The sequence below is a fragment of the Sinohyriopsis cumingii genome, chromosome 12, assembly GCF_028554795.1.
Source record: "Sinohyriopsis cumingii isolate HCF-2022 chromosome 12, ASM2855479v2, whole genome shotgun sequence".
NCBI lineage: Eukaryota > Metazoa > Mollusca > Bivalvia > Unionida > Unionidae > Sinohyriopsis > Sinohyriopsis cumingii.
In genome coordinates, this window is record NC_142972.1 from 37,759,638 (window position 1) to 37,783,366 (window position 23,729).

Sequence of the window (23,729 nt, forward strand, 5' to 3'; positions counted from 1 at the left end):
CAGTTTAATTTTACAACAAAATTTTAATAGCGTTCGATAAAATAAAATATTAAACAAAATGTAATATAACCTCAGTTACGTTATCAGTTACGTAAAATAAATAAATATATAAATCGTCCTAATTAAATTATATGCATAGCATTGTCAAAGGCATATATTCATGCTTCGTTTAAATGGAACCATTTCAATGTACCCTCTGCCCAACATGCAAGTGGCTAAAGTGACAACCACTCAGCAATATAAGCGGAATTTTCGAATGGTATCGAAGGTGATTAACAATGACTACATCACCATATTACAAAATGGATACATATATCATATGCACGATAACAACAGACTCAACGAAGATTAAACAGACAGGATCAGTGAATTAAACAAACTTACTTTGTTCGATTTTGTTATGTTGTACGCCAAAAATTATAAGGCAAGGGAAATACTTAAAGAATCTACCCAAAAAGCAGGAGCAAAACGAAGCTGTCCAAAATTTAAAGCAGACAATTTAAGAGCCTTTAGTTGCTAGTCTTTATTACATTTTGTTAAAGCTATTTCAGAGTTACAAAACACTAGTAAAGGTACTCTTCAGTGCAGAATATAATACAATTCTTACTTTCATTATTGCGCAGCCGATTTTCTTTATTCATGCCTGTTGCACTTTATTCTCTAACTTCAGTTATCTCATGGAACATGTACAGCCTTTCCCCTACTAAAATGTATTGCATGCAAATATTTTTGCAAATTCGTATTTAGTAGGGTAGTTTTTTTAGTTTATGATGTATTTTAAATACCGAGTGTTCAAATATATGGGATAAATATCGCTATAATCAAGTAATCTTTTTAAAGAGACTAACCGTTGCATTGTCTTTTCATGCCCCATTGAAGGAAAATAAAGAACAAGACTTCTCTCCGACATGAAATTGTTAGTCAACCAGTAAATGCTCACTACATTTTGACGAATAAGAAAACATAAGTAGCTCACATTAATTCTAATTTGAACTTTTGTTTCACGAACTTTTCACGCCGGTTGCATTTCTTTAGTAGATTGAATGCATTAGCAATGGAATTTAACGGCACGTCAGCACATTAATGATCTTATGGTGCCAATTGAAATTCAAATAATAAATTTGTAAAACCTTAAAAATAATTAAAGCATGAAGCACTCCATTATACAATATAAAAGGTAGAGATGTTCAATCCATTACAGCGTATTTAGAATACAAATTACGGTAAAGAATTTTAAAATCATTAAAATGTTGGATAACAATTTGTTATATAAAGAGCACTCTCTCAAAAAGTTCAAGATTTTCTATGGTGGTGTGTTATCCTAAAGTTCCTTATCTGAATTCGCATCAAACTGTATAATGTCTAACAGGGCGGAAGTTGATATATTCGACAAGAACATGTTCGAGTATCAGTGGACAATGGCAGGGTATGAATGTTGATCGAAATGTATTTAAGGCAGAGATCTGAAGGATATTTTGAAACATACAGTGCTATCTTATATTTAAAACTTTTGCTCAGTCCTATTGTATCATATTGCGAGAGTTAAAGATGTATAATTTAGTATATTGCATATATTTTATATATCCCGATCTCTCCAGTGGTCGAGTGATCAAAAGCGATTGTCTCTGCCGACCAATTCCATCTCAAATTTGTCCGCGTGGGTTCAAGTATCGGGCACAGCCAATGCGGATTCTAAAAAATGGTTTTCCCGGGTTCTTCCTCCACCGGTTATACTTGCCGCCATGTATAGCCTATCATGTGCTGAAAAATGGGTTAACACACAACAAGTACTTAGGTTCTGAATTGCTTCAGTGCTTCGTAGGTATACTATTACTAAGTACATCGCAACGTCAAAATAAATCGCAACGCCAAATAAATCACAACAATCAATAAATGAAGACGTCAGAAAATGGCAACGGTCAAATAAATGACGACGTCAAAAAAAAGCAACGTCAAAAAAAAAAAACCAAACCAAAAAAAAAACAAACCACAACGACAGACTCGAAGAGAATTTATACAGTCTGATGTCTGAATTTAGCCTCGTAGCATGTCTCAGCACTTCTGGGACAACGGAATCTGCACGACAATCAAAGACACACAATGTCTTTGAAGTTTATAGTCACAACACAGGAAATTAAAGCCAGACAGATGAAATAGTCTGCAGACAAACACTTGCCCAGGGACTTCAAAAAACAATCACTCGCCCAAGGCAAATATACAATATTGCAATATGTTTAATGGTCTTCATTCCATGTAATTCAAGAAATGGTGACCAACATAAGGAGTATATTTTCAGAATATCTATACAGAGGAAACTAAAACCATTTCCTCTACTTTCATCCATCAGCATTGAATAATATTACAACATAGTGGATATTACGATATTAAGACATTGCGCTTGGTACGTGTTTGCATATGCGATCAATAATGTAACATTGTTTTCCTTTATTAATTCCGTCGTGGCAGAGGTAGATGTGCAAATGTTTTGCGGACGTTCGGTTTTTCTAAACCGTAATTCAATGACAAGCTTTAGAAAAGCAGCAAACGTATCATCTGGTATTTTGCACTTATTCTTGATATATTAGCTAATAGCAAACGTAGAATCTAAATTAAATGATGGCAGCTGTAACCACATTTCAAGATTAACCAGCCCCATAGTGAATACTTTTATCGGCTTTTATAGGACTCTTATAGTTTCTTTTAACTCCATATAGTGACGTAAACGTCTCTGCGAAGGAACATGGTCACGAGTTTCAGAATGGAACTTCTGTGCTTATAATATTCAACTTGTGATATCTGATATTTGGCTGATACAATGATATACACGTGTATTTGATGTGATGTTGCACCTACCGATGAGGGATGTCAGATAAGATATGAGAAAAGCCTAACAAACTCGTGGAATCGTATACCAATTCCAAACGAAAGCCATCAAATGTTTTTTGATTAAACTCTGACTGCATTCTACATTCTGAGTATCTCTATCTTTATGAAGTTTCTAATAATTTAAAACAAAACACCAAAATAAACAGAACAAAATATAAGCCCCCAGCTAATTGTACCAACAACAAAAAAGAAAAAGAAAAAAGAAACGATCGTCGCGTATGATTCTTACTGTATAACTATTTCAAATGTTCCAAAGATAGACACGATTTATCAATATAAAGAAATGTCCATTGAACTTTCATTAAGAAGGAAGTTTCTCAAGTAGCAAATCTACGTATGTATTTATCAACGATACTACAGCAGCAGACACGTATTTTAATGGCGTACAGTAAACGATGATAATAGGATACAGCCATGAGTTAATAAAGTTTAAAAATACAGTATTCTTGTCCTAATATGTCATTTGTTTTACCCAGTCCCTTCGAAATAAAAAAAAATGATTTGCCTTAGAAAGGCTTAGATAAATGAAAAAGAAGTATCATTCATACGTGTTACAGAATTATAAACAAGACGCTGACATGTGATAAAAAAGATGCCTAAGTCGTCAATCAGAAACTGATGCAGTTCTGTCACGAAATCTCCGAGTGTTGCTGTTGTAATACATTATTCATGTAACTGACTTGCCGATTGCAACGGATTTACTTGGGATGGTCACGCAAAGGTCCAGCTCGGGGTTCACAGCAATGGAATTTATTGAAGGAATAATTACGATGTACAATAAAAATATTTGTTTGTAGAGTTAATCTGTATATCTTAAACCTAACAAAATCGTCACTGAATGCATTCCATTGTAACTGTACTTCCTAGAACTTTGCCTCGTGAAATCACCCCACTGATAGAAAACATTTCTCAGAATAATCCGTCTTGAATAGTATATTCAAGAAGCAACGGGTAGGAGAAAAGTTTTATTGACTATGTTTGCAAAATAATGCTGTTGAGTGTTTCCAGCCTTCAGGTTTAAAAGGAGATTACAACTTTGGTGTATATAAGCAAGTCGTATTAATTCTTTTCCACTTATCAAAAGCAGAATGGATAATAGTATAATAATTTAAAACTTCAAATAAATTTTAATCTTTAAAAATCCAAATCGTCGCCATAGCTTTATTTTCATGATGATATAGTACCGAAAATACATATTTGAAATTTTCTTTTGCGTTCTTGAAGTGTCAATAAAAGGATCAAGTAAATCTGATTCTGCCCCGACTCATTGCAAGAAGAAACAACAACGTGGGTATTCCTGAATAATAGTAAGTCCCATTTTTGAGTATGTATGATCAAAGGCATTTTAAAACTTCAGTCAAACTGTAAAGTTAATAGGCTAAATACTACTTCAAGGAAAATATTTTATAATTCATCAAAATATAGAGCATGCAAATACCCAGCTACGTATGTATACGTTATTTAGTAAAATGATAGTTAACCAAAGGCGACCATTTCAAACTCGCTAAGTATTCATTATAATGAACACTGACAAAATGCTGATTTGATTGGTTTCTGGACATCTTGTAGTTTTACTAAATTAGCACAGGCTAAATGAAATTCATGCTTACTTCATCGTACTCGTTCCGAATGAGTACAATTTACCGTGTAAACAGGAATTACCTTCAGCACAATCAGTGCTAGGGGCTGTCTTACAATGAACATGAAACTATTGTTTCTAATCGCTTAGATATATTGTACCGAATTATTTTATTTTAACACCACTTAAAATCTCTTTTCTGGTCATATATATGCATCTTATATTGTAAATTATTCACGTCCTTGTTTAAAATACTAAATATGTAGCAGAATATTTATTGTCGGTACTGTAGCATCATGAAATTTAAGCTATGCCGATGGTTCGGATTAAAAAAAATTACTAATAAAAATATAAAAATAAAAAACCACACCGTTCCATTTTGTACTCAGAAAATGTGCTTGTGTTTTTAATAGAAAATATATATTATAAATCAGCCGAGGTAAAGGTAGGATATTTTCAGCGATGAAGTGTAACTGGATGCTACTGTTGGTAAATTTACTGTGAAGTCTGACCGGATGCGACTGTTGGTAAATTTACTGTGAAGTCTGACCGGATGCGACTGTTGGTAAATTTACTGTGAAGTCTGACCGGATGCGACTGTTGGTAAATTTACTGTGAAGTCTGACCGGATGCGACTGTTGGTAAATTTACTGTGAAATCTTATTGGATGCAACTGTTGGTAAATTTACTGTGAAGTTTGATTAGATCTGACTATTGATAACTTATCTGTGAAGTTTTATTGGATGCGAGTATTGGCGAATTTACAGTGAAGTTTGATTTGATGCGACTGTTGGTAAATTTACTGTGAAGATTGATTGGGTGCCACTGTTGGCAGATTTACTGTGAAGTCTGATTGGATGCTTCTGTTGGTAAATTTACTGTGAAGTCTGATTGGATGTTTCTGTTGGTAAATTTACTGTGAAGTCTGATTGGATGCGACTTGGTAAATGTACTGTGAAGTCTGATTTGATGCGACTTTTTGCAAACTTACTATCTACTGTGAAGTTTGATTGGATGCGACTTGGTTAATGTACTGTGAAGTCTGATTGGATGCAGCTGTTGGTAAATCTACTGTGAAGTCTGATTGGATGCGACTGTTGGTAAATTTACTGTGAAGTCTGATTGGATGCAACTGTTGGTAAATTTACTATGATGTTTGATTGGATGCAACTGTTGGCAGATTTACTGTGTAGACCTAAACGATGAACAAAAATCATCATCCAAAATCAAAATTCTGTTTTATCAAGACAAATAGTGAATATTCAATATGACCGGCAAGAAAGTCCTCCGATGACGAATTATTAAACAAAATTAGAACTTGAGGCCGGAGAATGCCTGTCTAGAATATCAAAAATCCATGAATAATGTTCCCCTCCTGGGAGAAATTTTGATGTGAGTCACTGCAAATTGAAAATGACACATAAGACATTTTATATTCAATGCTGGTGGGTAATTTTCAGAGGCCCAGTCTTTAACTGAAAGACATATCATCCTATGGTGTGTTCTGAATGTCTCCCGATACGGAGAGATTCCACTCACAAGTCAAACTGTTATATGATAAAAACGCCTTCTAAGCCGACGAGGTTGTCAACTATTGCGGAAAAAGCATCTCGTCTGCATTAGGAATAATCCTGAATACAGGAAAAGGAAAATGTTATGCAGAACTAGAAGAGAGGTCTCGAGACATGCCATGATACGTATGGAGAGTAAAAAAGCATTCAAAATGTCAGAACAGTTACAAAACTGACAGACTACTTGTGCACACTAAATATATACAACCATCCGTAACTGCTCTAAATGGAACAAAGAGACATAATTTTCATAAAAAGCAGTATAGCCTGACCTTGGAATCATCAGTATGTAGTCATGGTGAAATTGCCTATTAAATAAAAAATCTTTCAAAATAAGAGACTAATTAGGCACAAAAGATGTTACAACAATCCATTACTGGCCAAAATATCGCCAAAGCCTAACTAATGAAGGATATGCGCCTCTTGATGTGATGGAAAATACCAAAGTGACAACAATCTGGTTTAGAAAAAGTGAGACAAATTGCGAAAATAAAATATATTCTTCTGTATAATAAAGGACTTTCGTAGTGAAACGGTAATTATTGCAAACTGTCAAATTTTAATGGATGCAACGGTACAGCGCTGCTTATCAATAATATCGATATTTCCGTGACAATACAACATATCGTATTGAGAATCCTTATCACAATTCGCACGATACAGTCTTAGAGCGTACATAAATTAAGCGATCCACATCTTTTGGAGATTCAGGCATCATGCATATCATATCGGGATATATATTCAAATTTGTGGACGATGCGTCGCTTTTTGTTTTCTTCTTTTAACCGCCCCATAGTTACACATACTCAACGATGTCTTTGCTATTGTTTTCCCCCATGTGTAGCCAAAGGCAGTTTCAATAAATAAACTGATGCCCCTGTTTATGGAAAATGATGCTGGTAAAAAAAATTTCTTCACTGTAAATAGTGAAGTTTCCAAGACAAACCTGATCACGTTGCTAATGCTGTCTGTTCGTGTGCCTTGACTTGACCGTTAAGATAATCCGGACCCTGGGACGGTACATCGTGAATCTTAATAGAATATGTTATCATCACCTTGTCGATTACAAGATGGCTAACGAGGCGTACGTGGTAATGCAGCACATGCGTCTGAACGTGAATGATGCGTTTGACCTTGGAAATATTACTATCGATTGCGATTGCAATATTGTTTCAAAATTTGGTTTCAACCTATTGTCTCAATACTTCAATATGTTTTGATTACATCATGTATATTCTATTAAACCAGGAAAACTTATTTTTATTTTATTAAAGGATCTTATTATAACATTAAGTGTAGCAGTAGCACAGAAGAAAAGAAGGTAACATGTAGTTAATTTAAAATTACTTTTGGCGTCTTTAACAGCGTGGTATTATTGGTATTTAGTATTTTATTATTCATGGTTATATAGTGTAACACACCCGTTTAAGTAGAAATGGCTCGTATTTCACATCAAAAACTTCTTCTAATGAAAAACATGGTCACTCTTGACCACCATGTTTCCCCAATTTTTCGAGTTTTTTCTGCAAAATATGTGTAAAGAGATTAAATATATACAGCCAATAACAGAAATATTATAAAGTGATTTAAACGGCCTTTTAAATTCTTAAGACTGTACCAAGCAATCGCCTCTTCGTTGCCTGCTTCTCCTATCCAGTCGGCACAGGCTTCATAAGATATGCAATTTGACCTGAATATATACTTCAGAATCCAAGATTCGTGGACACGCCAAGAATACCAAACCGCTGCCCATGTCTGGTGGATACGTCTAGAGGGAGGAAAAATCAGGTTGAGACAGTGTAGCTTTCGAACTAAAAAATGGCAGAAAGTTGCAAGAACGTTTTGATTCTGTACGAGCAGGTTCATCAATGAAATATTTTGAGGCTGTTAACAAGGTGTTGTGATAAAACACGGTCATCTGTATTTTTATTAATCTTGACTTCATAATTATTGTGGAACTGGGTTGCATATGGATAAAATATAATATAGATAAAAAGTTGCACCTTAGAAAACCCAGCAGCTAAACTTGGATAGTGCTCATCGTATACTCCAGGGTCAAGTGTTAATTATGATCAGTAATCCCACATAAGAAGTTTTAATTTTCTTAATTGGAAGTTAAATACTGTTTGCATAGCAAAAAGGAAACACTGTCTCATACTAAGTAAGAGTAATGATCAGACAGCTGAAACAAAACCCATTAGATATAGTGTTTATAATACTCAGAAAACAACTTTTCAAACAGAAAACACTGACAGAATGAATAATATGCAATCAATTCTTTCACAATAATTGCACAATTAAGAAAAATATTTATGCGGCTTTATTAATATCTGCCAGTCAAGATAACTCCATTAAACATGTAAGTGCATCAAGAGGGCACCAATGTCTCTGAAATGAAAGAAATCATTTTCATGTTCCGATGCAATGTAGTGACTTCTTATTCAACTTTGAGGCATAAGTGATCTCAAACGTCAGCACTCGTGGACAATATATAGACAACAAGGTGCGTAAATAAAAATCTGGTGAATACCGATACATTTGATTCTGGTGAATACTGATACATTTGATTCTGGTGAATACTGATATATTTGATTCTGGTGAGTACTGATACATTTGATGGTGTATTATGTGTCCAATCAAGGATGATGAGTTCTAAATTACACTGAAAATTTAATCGAAGAAAATACCAGATAAATTAAAAAATGCACGTTGTCTCCACAGGTGCTTCCGTCTGTTTATAAAACGCTAATAAATCGATCGATCAATCGATTGATCAAGATAAATTCTGTTGTCAAGATCCTGATCACTAACTGTCATTGATCGGAGATGATTTAATAAACTAAAATGCTGTTTGTATTTGGTACAAAGCTGTTCATGGCAGATCGTTGTACTTGGATAAATGTTATGTTATGGATTAATTAATGTGAGACATACCAATATTATATAAAACCAGCACAGGCACTAACTGGATATCAACGTTTCGGGGGTACCTGAAAGTCTACAGACCTGCCTATAAAATTATATTGTACCTCAAACAATAATTAGTACAAATAAGATATTCTGTTTAAAGATGGACAAAAGATTCGCACACTGCTTTTAAATTAATAATTTCATTTTGCCGTGACATTTTAACTTTCGAATCTAAATTAATTTGTGCAGGTAAGAGAAGTTAATAAATTCACCAATCAAACAATTTCAGAAATCAGTTTTAAATTAATGTGAAGCGTTCAAGAATTATGTGAATTTATTGTTATTACAGTCCCCTATTAGAACACAAAAAACATTGCTACATTTTTACAATGTATACAAAAGGTCGGTGACTACATTACAAAATTTTGCAAACAAAGACATAAGATTCCCCATCTAAAAGATATGTAAAATACCTGAAATAAAATTTAATTTCGGTTCGTGTGCCCATTCTAAAGATTATTAAGAAATGAAATCATATAGTTTACTCTTCCTCCTGAATTAAAATGCAAACAAATGTGACATATTCTCTTTGTTATCAATAAAAACAATAACGAATATTTGTTAAATGGTAATGATTCTTATACCGAATACTGTTATAACAGGTACATTACTATTTCTTTCCTTGTTAGTCAACAGTGCATCATGTGTCTATCGCCTCTAGTCAGGTAAATTAATTGACAGATGGTAAAGGGAAATAGAGTTGCCTTCTTAAAAAACTTCCCGTGCCCTGAAATAAACGGATTGCATCAATCACATTCAAACACTCAGTTGAAAGGCTAATAACCACATATTATAGGCCTTTTTGTAATTGTAAAGTCCACCAAGACATTTGTGACAATTTATGCGGAATAATCATATACCATTGGAATATGAAAGGCGACAGATGATGTTTATCACCCATCGGTTATTATCTTAAATTGGATGGCAGTCTATGAGACAGACTACTAAACTCGTGGAAAGGGAGGGTAGAATATATTTCCAAATGGTAGAAAGTAAGATTTGAATTTTCCTTTAATCTAGTAATTGAATGCACATCAAGTCAATCTAAGTTATGGGAATAAACTGGTCATCTCTGTAACTCATGGCATTTTCTCTGATATTTATTATTGATAAGCAAAGAAATTCATGCAAGCAATGTGATAATGGGGGTCTTGAGATTTGTATTGTTAGTTTTGATTTGATGAGTACTTAAAAAGACAACAAACATTTTGACATATACTTACTTTAGGAGTCAAGTTATTAATGTTCACATAAAATTACATTATAGAAATACAAAGAGATTTGTCTGTTACACTCTTTACATACGGTATGCAAACAATATATAATTAAAAAGATGGGCAAAATCTTTACTGTTCCGACATTAACTGGTTAAAATAGAAATACGTATTCTCTTTTGGAGATCATACTCTCCTTAAGCAACACGCGACGTTTTCATCGAAATAAAATGTGCCAACCAGTCTGAAACAATCAAAACTACTTGATAAGAAATGACCGCCATGAAGGCTACGTGTGTTAAAAAATGACATTTGTTTGGCAGATCACTGATTGCTCCTAAACAGCATCCAATGTATAAAGTTGCCGTTTTGACTCCTTAAACAAGAAAGTAATCAGAAACAAGCAGATAAAAAGCGGACAATAGGAATTGATGAAATAAATCTTGTATGTTTATCGATCATTCTAGACAAAAGATTATCATTGAAGATAGTCAGCCTTTATAATTTTCACATTCCTGACGCCATTCGTTCATTCATTATTTATTTCTTTCATACGGATATTGTCAAAAATATACATTACAAAAAAGGCAACGAGCAGGGAAATCAAATGCAAATGACACGAAATTTGGAAAGGTTGGCTTGAATTATTGTTTAGTAAAACACAATCTAGAAGGAAGGAACAATCTTATATGAGTGAAACTTAGGGAATGATGAAGTAAATATGAAGAAGATGTCTGAAAATGCACAGTGAACTAAATACGTTCGTTCATAAAAGTTTGTAAGAACGAGGATTATATACACGTGTGTATTTACATTCACACACTGTGTGTATTTCCCTGGAATCACAGTTCGAAAGAATTAATTTTATCCAGTTAGGGGGACCCATAACTGCAAGTCCCAGGTGTTGGGTACACTCATCACCAGCAGATGAACTGATGAGCAGAGAATATCGTCTGTTATGAAATTAGATGAGTATTACACTTAAGGTACGGAGAAATTTCTTCCTTATATCAGAACAATTAAATTGAATGAACTAATGTGAAACTGTGTGAAGCCAAGGCGAGTGTCATCAGGGTCGGCCTTAGGCCGATTGAACCGATTTGGCCTAATCGAGCACCTCGCTCACAGAGGCACAGCGAATAAGTAAATTTAAAAAAAATATAGCTATAGAGAGAAAGTAGTTTTAAAGCGATGGAAGAAACTTTTAAATTCAATGTCATATAAAAACTTGTTTAAAAGTTTATTTCTAATTGCTGTACTCATACGGGGGTCCCGATCGCAAATCATGAATACTGTCAGCAGCTGCAGCTCGTCACAACTTTTGCTACAGCCGATGTTGAGGACACCGTCGCAAGCCATGCGCGATAATCGGCTATGCTCCTTTATCATCGTGTTATCCTGTGCTGAGATATCCTCTATTCTCTGGAATATGCATAAACAAAACTACGCCATAAACATCACATTGTAAAACTTTCATAAGCACCAATGATAGTACCAGCTTTATCAAATGGTAAAAATATGTGCTTGGATAAGGAAATTTGCGCATTCAAACAGCATGATAGTTGGGTCACAATGGAAGTGTTTATGTATATTAATGAGAAACAAAGAAATCTCTCAACATTTGGCCATAGATGATAAAGTAGCGTAGACGAATATAACACTGCGTCTGCGACAGGGTGTAGAGGGCTGAGCAAAAGTGATTGTCCATGTACCAATGAAAATCATTGGCGACCTGCTGCGTAGAGTAACAAATATGTCACATGATGTTGAAGTAGGCGAGTATACTGGTGGCCGTGCGTGTGTGTGTGTGTGTGTGTGTGTGAGAGAGAGAGAGAGAGAGAGAGAGATGATTTTAAAATACATGAACTTAATTTATCTCGTAATTATTTGTTGAAGTGGATTAAGGAACAAAAAGAAATTAATTTCTGTATGAATTTGAGAGAAATCATAGCTACTACTTATTATATCTCGCCCAGCAACATGTAGGTATTCGTGAATAGCTTTGTTATCTATTTTTGTCACTGATACTTGTTTGGTAAACATTTACGGTTTTTAAAAGTGTTGAAGAAAAAAAAAACAGTCAGGGAATACTTTTCAAATCTACACCAAATATTTGGAGTACGACCAGTTTGCAATGAACATGTGCCGTAAGTAAATGAAAAGACAAACGAGAAATGTCTGTTTAGAGATAATGCGATATGTGAGGCTACAAAGTGTTCTGTTCTTAACCACTCCGGTGGCCTAGTGGTTGGAGCGTCAGCCTCGGATGCGGGAGGTCGTGGGTTAGATCTCCGGCCGAATCATACCAGAGACTTACAAACATGGTACTAACAGCTGCCTCGCTTGGCGCTAAGCATTAAGAAGTTAGTGTTAGTACCGGTCAGGATAATGTGACTGGGTGGGACATTATCCTACATGTCTGCGGCATGATGCCCCAGTGCTAGACATCACTATAAACTGACACGCTGTAGACATCGTATGACTGAAAAAGTGTTAAAGCTACATTAAAAATCCAAGTCACACCCACCCACACAAAGTGTTCTGAGAAAGAGGATTCTACGTCGATCAATCGCGTCTGTTAACCGAGCTAGTTTGTTCTCGGAATCCCTAAATGTTCTTGGCAATAAAATGCTGAAATGTGTTGAGTTCATCGATGTCAATACTTTGACGCTGATTCCAAATTTCCAAATCATACAGCCGTGTTGGGTTCATAATTTCTTGTATACACTGGCAGCTGTTATTGGGTATAAATTTTGGAATACCAACTCTAAAATTAGCAAAGCCAAAGTGTTTGTCGTGCTTTTGTACAGGCGTCGCTGGTACGATTAATAGTACAACGTGATTATATCTTTTACTATGCCAATATTAGGAGCAGAATAGGTTTACTGAATGTCCGTATCACCGGATTTGATGGATAACCTGTGATTTGAACCTCTCCTCTTTCCAAATACAACGATGCATGACTTTTGAGTATTTATTTAGTAGCGCCATGTTTGAGCGTATTAAGCAATTATTACAACATTTTAGTCAGATTGCAAGGATAGCCTACAAGAATGTAAGGTTATTTACAAGTGTAGGACAGCAGACTTGTAAGCTGCCTATTTCACAACCTCCGTTGATTACGGCCAGTGTATGGAACAACTCATCTATAAATACCAGATAAAGAAAATACAAACTGGCGCTACCCCGTTGGACTCCTTCTCTGCTCCGAAACCATTTGGACCGGTATTTGTTAACTACAACCTCCCTTTGTACCATATTATACGTATCTACACTTATCCTTTAGCTGTTCCATTAAATTCCAAGATCTGAGAGTTTTAAGAGATTTGCATCGTGCCAAACAGTATCAAACATCGTTTCGACATCGAGGAAGGCAAAGTATACATAACTTCCATTGTCGGAGTTGTAGTGGATAACCAATTAAAGGCTGAATATCAGATGTGAGTCGGTTGAACTTACTATTGGGAATTGGTGAAAGTCGTTTATTTTTTATTTGACAGTTCTTGTAATGGCTTGTACGAGACTGGTAAAAGGGATATCAGTCGGTAACTGTCAAGATCAGAGACCTTCTCTACATGCGCGTGGAATATATTCATTTATTATTTTGCGGGGGATGGATATGTTATGGAACAACATAATTATACAATGGCTGATCTGACGGACGAGCCATCGTATGTGATGTGTTGATTTTGCAGCAAATCTCAGCCAGGCACTTTTGACCTTTATAAGACTTGAATAGTACCAAGCGAGTCCAGATGAATGATTTCATCATATCAAAGTTCTATATAAATGTTTCATTGATTGGTTTATAATGTTAGAAAATGATTACTTTATAGTATACGATTTTTAGTCGTATACAAGTCGGCGAAGTAATTTGTGAATTGTAGCAGATACTGAGAACGGATAAGAAAAGGTTCAGCAACAATGACATATTTAAACACCAGATCTACATTTTCTTCGGCTTTTTTATCATACGTGGTCAGAAGAGGCGTAGAACACATTAAGTTGCTTTCTGAATTTCATTCAACTAATTAGATTCAAATGCATCACTGACCATGCGTTGTGCAATCCTATTTGCACGTTTCTTACTTAGTACACAATTCACGCTGAAGACCATGTGGTATACTTTTCTTGACCCAGGCAATGTAAGAGTCCCCGTTCCATTTTATGATAGTTTTAAGAGCTCTACTGCAAGCCGTCTTTGTTTATTGGTCAAAGCGTTTAGCTGGCAGCGTATCAGGTGCATCTTTCAGCGTACATTCCGTTAGGTCGCTACGTAATTGGTTGATATCAAACTGTCCGTGCAAGGGATTATAGTAAAGCAGGTTACACATGAGTGTGTTTTAATAATCACGGGTCAAGTGTTTCGTCAATGTTGTGCCATGACATTCGATTTTGTATATGCGGTAACTCTGGGAGTACACGTTTTTGTGTCCGGAGTGAACACAAAATAAGTAAGTGATCCGATGTTGCAGAAACTTTATCTTTATCAATTATTTTACAGTTAGATACATTGAATTTATAATATCGTCAGATCATGCGTAGTCGAGCATAGTCTGCAGAGGGGTGTGACAGTCCAGTACTATCTGGTCCAATATTGATATATTCGATGTGATTCCTTCCTCCAAGGTCTTTAAAAGCATTGCACTTGGAAATGGTTACTCTAGAGTTATATATTGAGCAACAGTTACTACATTGTTATCCTTTTACGAAGGCATGACTGCACAAAATACGTATATGGGTCTTGTAAAATGCATTATAAGGCTTCGCTGCTATTACCCTTTCGTTTATATGGTCCATGGGCACAATTATCGCTTGAAGTTCACTTCGATATATCAGCGAAACATCTGTTTTTCCACAAGTAACTTCGAAATGGGATCAGACATAATTTCAGAATAAATAAAACTACTGTATTTGTTATTTCTGGAATCCATAAATGAGGCATTGGGGGTTGTAGCTTGTGTTCTTTTATGAATACAATATAACAGTAATACAGGTTAAATACGTTGCTCGACGACTGGTTGATGACATAATGACTTGTACATTCCAATGTATTAGTCTTGGTAACATAGTTAATTCACACAAATAATATGTTTGTAAAGGAATAGACATAAGGATTTTTGACTGTTTTGGGGTATTCTCGTAGATAAAAAAAGAATGGACCTTCGCTTGAATTATGTTGTAATTGTTTCTGCTGTTTGACTTTTATCTTTGAGACTGAGATTTTTAATGACTCGTAAAGATTTCTTAGGACCATGACAATTACTCTGATTCAATTCTTGTGCATACTCTGATTTTACGTTTACACGTGCTTCCAAAAGGCCAATTTTCTTCGATATAATGCAATTGAGTTTATTAGTAAGCTTTGGTTTCTGAAATGGGTATAGATGCCCGCTCTCGTTGAGGAGACATCAAGAAAGTAACTTACGGTGCATTTTCTGCATATACCTATAAGGTTTTTCTCAGCATTTTTAAAATCATGATCTGTTTGATTATGAAATATTTGGTTTGTATTTCGACATTAATTTTTTAATTTTAATTAGTTTTCTTAAGAGATCACATTTCCATGGGAAGGATATTCTTTCTTGTACTGGCTCTTGTATATTTTTAAATAATTTCGGTCGCAAGAAGAATTTGATTTATCTGTCTATCTTTTGTTGTAAATTGTTGTTTATTGTCATCGACGTTTGTTTCCATGGTCATTTGATCCAGTGGATGGCCTATCGCACACGTCAACAAATTTTTGCTGACTAACCTTGTTTGTGTTTTATTCGCGGATGGGGGTGGGGGTTATCTAGTTTAACTCTTTCATTGTTTCCCACTGATATCCTGGATTTATTATGCGAAGTTGTATCACGTGAAGGGCTCGGGGTTGACTTCAAGACATCAGAGTATCTCTTGGTTGAGCTGCATGTGGCAATCGTTATAATTTTTCTTGTAGTTCCTGACGTGATTGAACCGGACGATTGAGATGGGGCTGGTGTACTGTTGATTGCAGCTAATGTGCAGTTGCTGTATGTTGGCAACGATGATGTTTTCAATCCCTGGCTTGTATTGCAGTGAGGTGTGGTGATCTGTCACAGTTAATTTCAGCCAAGTAATGTAAGCTGCTGCATTGGGCCTTAGGCAGCAGGCACAGATGGATTGATGTTCTTGAACGAGTTTTGGGTAATTTGATTACTGGCGGCCATCGTGTCATAAGCGTAATTGTAAGGTTAGCTGTTTACATAAATGGACACTAACCAAGGTGTAGATACTGAATTGCGAAAAGGGTCAAACTGAAAAACGAATGAGTGGCCATCGTCTCGAACAGCACACAATTAGATGTGTGTTTGTAAAACAGGAGTAGTCATACAACATACACCGTTTACAGTCTGAAAGAACGAGCGTGAAATGGCTGATAATATCTTTCTCTGTGGTAGGAATATATGTCCCGTTTATGTGCTGTTTACCTGATTAGGAACGAAGCGAGCATTATGTTTGCATTTTGGGGTCATATCAAAGTGACTGATCTCTCATATCGTCTTGCTAGCATTGATACCTATATTGTAAACTGTAGATGTCACTATTCGTGCCTTAACGTGAGCTTTAACATCTGCATTATAATTTTTTTCAAAATCGAAGTTTGCTTATTTTAGGAAGTTCGTCAATGATTCGTGCCCTGAAATAAAGGCCGCGTGACGTAAGATTGGAATGTAAAAATTAGGCCAATGTGTATAAATAGATCATTTATTGTGCCTTTGTTTTATTATTATTATTATTATTATTATTATTATTATTTAAATCTGTAATATATTTAATTGATTCAACATCCATATGGCAAGAAAAATCTTATAAATAATGATGATAAATTTATCAAAATTTAATTAAAAAATATCATGCATTTTGTCAGGATATTTCATTAAAATTATTGAATTTATATTTTGGTGATGTTTTAAACATATGTTTATGGCTGTTTCACAGAAGAGATTTTTTACTTTCCTATTTTTAAATATTACAAGGACGACTTTCATATTGTGTAGTTTTCCATTGACTCTGAGGAGTTTTGTGTATCTCATAGGCTGCAATCGATAGCGACGTTGGCTCGGAGGACGGTATTGATTTACTCGCAGTGAGGGACCAGAACTTCGAGACCGACGAGTCTGCAAGGAATAACGAGGCTTTCGAGGGATCCTTCAACAGACTGGGAGGGGCGATCCATGCTTGGTGGCTTCTTCACCATTCGACGAGAGCTGTGGAACCGGAAATACTTCATGATCGTCAATTGGACGACAAGAATAACATGTTCCATTGTTGAATCATTATTAGTCAGTATCACTGTATGAGTGAACTCGATAATTGAACCTCACTATGAGTAAAATCAGTCATTCAATATTACTGTATGAGTGGAAATCAATAATACGTACATCATACATGTGGATGAAACATACATTATTGATGGATTTTTTAAATACAAATATTATACTTGATACCCTTGGTGATAGGCCATACATTATTCATATTCAAGTATAAGTTCTATGTAGTGATCATCCATGTTGATAGATCCATGTATCAATCATATTTTTAATAACTTTCATGTTTTAATTCTTGATTCATTACTCGTTGAAGTTACATGTTCTGATTAGTTCCATTTAGGAACGATATTATTTCATGATATCAGTTACTGAACTCGGTGCGAATGATTTTGTGAAATCCATTGTTGGGCTTTATGTACATGAGTGTGGTGTCAGATTCATTCAGCGTTCAATTACATTATAATCCAGCATCTCATTCAGGAAGTTGCTTTGTTTTAGCTTAATCCAGTCCCAACAGGGCTTCATTCTGCTACATGTACATATTAGAGTAACCAGTTTTAATTTACATTGCCTTTGTCGTCTCAGAAATCATCCACGGTGTTTCATACTTGGTATCCCCGGGTAGTCGAGTCGTCTAAAGCGCTCGCCTTTATCGATCACTGCCATCTCATCTCTATCCACGTGGGTTAGAGTCTCGCGCTTGGCCAATGTGGATATGTGAGAAAGCTGACAGTAGCTTCCCTTGGGTCGGTGGATGTTACCCGGTTTGTCCCCCCCCCCCCGCTTAGCTGGCCGCCATGTATAGCTTTTCTTACGCTGAGAAATGGCGTTAAATCCGTAAACATCAAGAAGCCTACTTATAAAAAGTTGTTTTTTCCTTTTTAAATGCCAACATGAACAGCTAATACTAACTACCGGGTCACAAACATGGTGGCATTAGTTAAATTAAACATTTAAAATCACATTTTGTCCAATTGGTCATAATTAACACTTTATGTCTCTGTCAACTAACTCCGGCGACCCGAGGTCGTGTGGGAGCGATAAACATTTTTACATGAATGAAGGAACGGAAAGTGTATAGGACGGTTGGAAATATTTGCCTTTGATACATAAACATTCTACAACTATGGATATTATCGCCTATTGCAATCTTTGTATGTATTTCAAAATAGACAAGACGAAATATATAACAACAAATAGTAAAACCCAAAATAGGTGTGAGACCATTATTCCCTGTTTCACTTTATGCAGTGTTGGTTTTGCTCAGAATTACCTCGTGAGTATCACAAAGAAAGTAACGTATATGTATGTAATGAAATTGGCAACGGCCATAAATCTATACTTGTAACCAATGAATATAAAGTAAAAGTGTAAGCTCCGAATATAAATGAAAATGCACGGCATGTATTAGAGCAGGAACCACATATAATGATACAACCACAGTACATAATGAAAATTCGACCGCATATAACGTCTACACTACCGCATGTGTCAAAACGACTTCATATGTCTAAACTTCCGTAGTGTCAAAACTAATGCATATGTCTAAACTACTGCATGTGTCAAAACTACTGAATATAATGTCTGAACTACCGCGTGTGTCAGAACTACTACATATGTCTAAATTTCCGTCTGTGTTAAAACTACTGCATATGTCAAAATTAATGCATGTGTCAAAACTACTTCATATTCCTTAATTTCCTTATGTGTCAAAACTACTTTATACAATGTCTAAACTACCGCAAAAAAGACGAAACAGCCTCAAACAGTAACAAAAGCACCTCTTGTAAATGCGTCATTCTTGCAGAATTAGTTACCGATTAATATCGAAGCATCACTAATAATCCTTATTCGTATATGCATGAATTAAATTATATGTTGCAAAATGCTCTTAAAGTATATTGTCCCATTCCCTCGCACGGCTCGTCATGGGAAATAAGTTATTCACAAGGACTACTGGGACTAACTGCTTCCTAAAGTAGTAAATATATTAGATTACCCCTTTGAGATGAGAAAGTCTTCAAATTTCATCAGGACGTGAGTCCATATATTCCATTTTTGTCAGTGTATGAATTGGTTTGGACAGTATGTGGAAATCGATCTTTACCAGCAAGGTTTCTGTACTTGATTTATTACTCCATAGTTAAGGAAAAAGGAAGAGGATGCTCGAGCAGAATTAAGTACATCTCTGTACGTTTTCATGTTTTAGCTTTTTTCACAAGAAATGAATGCCCATAACTTTTATATTATTACCTGATTTTTAAACATGGATGTTCATTTGAAAATGCAATTTTTTATTACATAGAGTTTGGGGGCAAATTACATGTTGGAAAAACTCGCAAGAATAAAAAAACGTTTAATTTTCCCAGTCAAAGGTGAAACACCCACATTGGGCAAGAATACTTTTAACTACAACCCGCCTCAACCTCCTCCCAAACAAACAAACAAGAAGTTGTCAGTAAGAATCTAATACTATACACTAGTATACGCAGACTGAGTGTACAAAATAGGACTAGGTAATAATATATTCTGGTGTACGCAAACCAAGTTACAAAAAAGGATCTGTAATACTATATACTGGTGTACGCAGACTGAGTGTACAAAATAGGACTAGGTAATAATATATTCTGGTGTACGCAAACCAAGTTACAAAAAAGGATCTGTAATACTATATACTGGTATACGCAGACTGAGTGTACACGATAGGACTAGGTAATAATATATTCTGGTGTACGCAAACCAAGTTACAAAAAAGGATTGGGTAATACTATATACTGGTGTACGCAGATTAAGTGTACAAAATAGGACTGGGCAACGCTGTATAATGTTATACGTAAACTAAGTATACAAAATAATACTGGGTAATACTATCTGCTGGTGTAAGTTGCTTCTTTACACAATGCAATGAATGAGCCTAAAGTCCTATATGGCATGTTTAGTCCTCTAATTCAGCTTTCGCTGTAGTAATGAATAGGCACTGGTTGTAAAGTGAGTAAACAGTCGATTAACTCGAAATGCAAAGTGAACAGCATATAAATCCATGTAAATAAAATACAAAGTAAAACGATATAATGGAGCAGAACATATTCACGCCAATAGCTGATTGAATATTGTCCCAAATACTCGCACATTTCGACATCGAATGAAATGAATGATTTTGCAGTAGAATCTTTTGCTTCTTTATCCAACGATCATTGATCTTACCTACAGTGGATCATGATCTTACCGACAATGGGTCATGTTTTTACCAACAATGGGTCATGATCTTACCGACAATGGGACAGGATCTTACCAACAATGGGTCATGATCTTACCGACAATGGGTCATGATCCTACCAACAATAGGTCATGATCTTACCAACAATGGGTCATGATCTTACCGACAATGGGTCATGATCTTACCGACAATGGGTCATGATGTTACAGACAATGGGTCATGATGTTACCGACAATGGGTCATGATGTTACCGACAATGGGTCATCATCTTACCGACAATGGGTCATGATCTTACCAACAATGGGTCATGATCCTACCAACAATAGGTCATGATCTTACCAACAATGGGTCATGATCTTACCGACAATGGCTAGGATCTTGCCGATAATGGGACAGGATCTTACCAACAATGGGTCATGATCTTACCGACAATGGGTCATGATGTTACAGACAATGGGTCATGATGCTACCGACAATGGGTCATCATCTTACCGACAATGGGTCATCATCTTACCGACAATAGGTCATGATCTTACCGACAATGGGACAGGATCTTACCTATAATGGCTCGTGATCTTACCGACAATGGGTCATGATGTTACAGACAACGGGTCATCATCTTCCCGACAATAGGTCATGATCCTTCCGACAATGGGCCATGATCTTACCTATTAGGGGTCAGTTTTTTGTCAGGGTTCCAACAAAGAGACATTTTTCCAGTTTGGATGAATGCAAATTATACATAAGATGGCTATTGTGAATATTATCAAGCACGGTTATGATATAAACAGTTCAAATGAATATAATTAATGCAGTTTTGAAAAAAAAATTGTCTATTACGTCATTTGTATTTGTAAACCTTAATTATAAAGATTGATCAGTTTATTTATCACGTTCAGAGTTTGTTTGGTTCATACGTCACTGAATTTAAAAATAAAATAAACTGCCGATCCCTAAATATTCCACATGAAAAGTTGTACCATCTTATGACAGAATGAAATGTGCCCATTAAAGAATTGTCATTTTTTTCTTCAAATTCCGGAACAAATTTATGCGTCTATTTTTTTTTAAGAGGATTTAATGCTGCATTCCAAAAATGATTTCACGTTATCTTTGAACAGAAGGTACACACTAAAATGCAAATTTTTCCTTCAAATTTCACGGCTGAAAACTCATAACTTCAGCTTTCCGTGATTTTGCCTTGCCGCGAACATCGAACAGTACGGATATTGTTTTTCGTTTATTGTGATGGAGAATTATCCGCAGTGAATATAATTTTTAATTCTTTTCTCGTGTGAATGAGTACGGTGGAAGAAATCAATAAGTTATGGGTGCGCATAATTGTTATTTATTACCTCTGAATCAGCAAATTGGCTCAAACCACTAGGTTTCGATTACGTTTAATCGAATATAATATGCAATCGTGTTTATGTGGGATAAACGGGCCTGGAAGCCAACTCGAAGAAAAGCAAAAAAAAAAAAAAAAAAACAAAAAAAAAAAAACAAAACAAAGCAGCATTTGATTGAAACGAGTCAAGTTACAAAGTATTAACAATGCAATAAAGAATGAATTAAATGACTTATGATTTGCTATTCAAAACGATGTTTTTATTAAAACTTAAATGGTGATAATTTCAAATAGGACCCAATATCGTGTGCAAAAACGGTGCTGTGTAGCCTAAATGCGGATCTCCAGAGGCAAGGTTTCAGCAGATATCTTGCTATGGGCTAAACGCCATTTTGCTGAAAGTGAAGGGCTATACATTGTGGCCACTTTAACTGGTATAGGAAGAACCCGGAAATAGCCCGGGAAGATCCACCGACCCAGGGGAAGCTACTGGCAAGGATTCCCATATACCCACATAGTATGAACCCGAGAATCGAACCCAAGCGGACAGATGAATCTGCGGTGGTCGGTAAAGGCAAACGCTATAGACCACTCGGCCACCCGAGGGCTCGGTTTTAGCAGAGTAAAAGTTTCCACTAAAAAATTATGATTTGAATGCAGGGTACCAGAAAATTGAAAAAATAACTATACTCCCTTTACTGTTTCCTTGAGAGAGCTTTTTCCCAGTATCTTTTATTCTCTTGTTCTTCTTCCAAAAAATTAAATTATTTCACATTCAAATGTATTGGTAAAGGAAATGTACATTATCAGGAACCATTTTATGGCTTTCATAAATCACGTTTGTAAGGCATTAGGATCTGTTTCCCAGAGCGCATTTTCCCCAACATTTGAATCTTGTACTATATACATCATTGAACATGGCGACAGAAGCAAGGTCATACATAATTCATTGTTACGGACAGTCCTACAGTCGACGTTCACTTTACCCAAACAATATATGTGCTTGGCGGAAGCCGCAACACGAGTACATTGCGTGCAGTTGAAGCGACAACTCCTAAGTTGCATAAGACCCAAAACTTGTTTTTATTTTATTTGCTTTTATTAAATGGAAACTCTTGGAGCCTGCAGATTTTTGAAGTGCTCGAGTTCAAGCGAAAATTTAATGTAGTTTATTTCAGATGTTTTTCGAAATCATACTCCTGCATTTGTTATCACCTATTGATCATCCAGACTGCTTAATAAGCCAGGAGAAATTAGTATTTTACAAACTATCGATAACAAAATTAAACTAAAAGGAAATATTGTTTTACAAAACTAAAAGGCAGCTTTCTGACAAATGTGTCTACCAAATTCTCTTAAAATAATGTAGAGATCATGCCTTGTAACCAGCAATAAATACGTGTCTGATTTTTTTTATATCCAAACCAAACGTTTCAATACGGTATTGAATTACCTTTTTTGGGAAAATGTAATTTCAGTATCTGTACTGGCTTTATATTTCTAAAGAGCAATGAGACTTGAATTCACGTTTTCGCACCTTCTAAAACGTACTCTCGCTTACAAGGACACCTGCATTGTTTATATTGACCTCAATTAAAGGAAATGCTAAATATTTATATATCACTGGAACTTCCACACATTACTATGAT